The sequence below is a fragment of the Sinocyclocheilus rhinocerous genome, unplaced genomic scaffold (assembly GCF_001515625.1).
Source record: "Sinocyclocheilus rhinocerous isolate Xijiao unplaced genomic scaffold, SAMN03320098_v1.1 scaffold1155, whole genome shotgun sequence".
Classification (NCBI taxonomy): Eukaryota; Metazoa; Chordata; class Actinopteri; order Cypriniformes; family Cyprinidae; genus Sinocyclocheilus; species Sinocyclocheilus rhinocerous.
In genome coordinates, this window is record NW_015629044.1 from 888,409 (window position 1) to 889,435 (window position 1,027).

Here is a 1,027-nt window from a genome sequence, read left to right on the forward strand (position 1 = left end):
AGCTACCAAGCATTAGTTTGCCCGACTAATTACTATTTCTTTCAGCTCCGCTGCTGCTTTGAGCTGAAACAAATAAATTGAAGAGCTCACTGTTTCATTGTATTTCTTATAGCAAGCTATAACAGTGAGCAGGCGGGTTTTCCCCTCTCTCTCCGTCTATGTTACCTGCTGCGCTGTACTAATGCAGACACGTTCATACGATTTGGCGCTTATGCTTCCAACTCTTGTTTGTGTACAGTTTTTAGACGCAGACTCTGAGGAGTCCTGCAGCAGAAGTTATTTGTGCACTATGTTTTTGGCGCTTCCAGCTACCAAGCATTAGTTGCCCGACTACTTCTCTCAGCTCCGCTGCTGCTTTGAGCTGAAACAAATAAGTTGAAGAGCTCACTGTTTCATTGTATTTCTTATAGCAAGCTATAACAGTGAGCTGGCGATTTCCCCCCTCTCTCTAACGTCACCTGCTGCGCTGCACTGACGCAGTCACGTTCATTTGATTTGGCGCTTATGCGTCCAACTCTTGTTCGTGTACTTTTTAGACGCAGACTCCGAGGAGTCCGGCAGCAGATATTTTGTTGTGCACCATGGTCTTGGCGCTTCATGCTACCGAGCGTTGGTCTGCCCGAGTAATATAATATTTCTTTCAGTTCTGCTGCTGTGTTGAGCTGAAACATTAAGTGGCAAGCTGTTTTAACATTTAATGCTATATGGCTCAGGTTGTAGAGTAGACGGGTCGGCTTTTCTCTCTCTCTCTCTCTCTACTTCTGCACTGCACTAATGCAGGCACGTGCATTTTAATTGGTGCTTACGTTTCCAGCTCTTATTTCGTGTACTGCTTTTAGGCACATACTCTAGGAGTCCTGCAGCGAATGTTTGTCATGCATTATGGTCTTAGCGCTTCATGCTACCAAGCCTTAATCTGCCCGGCTGTTAATTTTTCTTTCAGCTCCGCTGATGCTTTGAGCTGGAACAAATCAGTGGGCACGCTCACATATCTAGAGTAAATTCCTATGGCAAGCTGTTTTACACC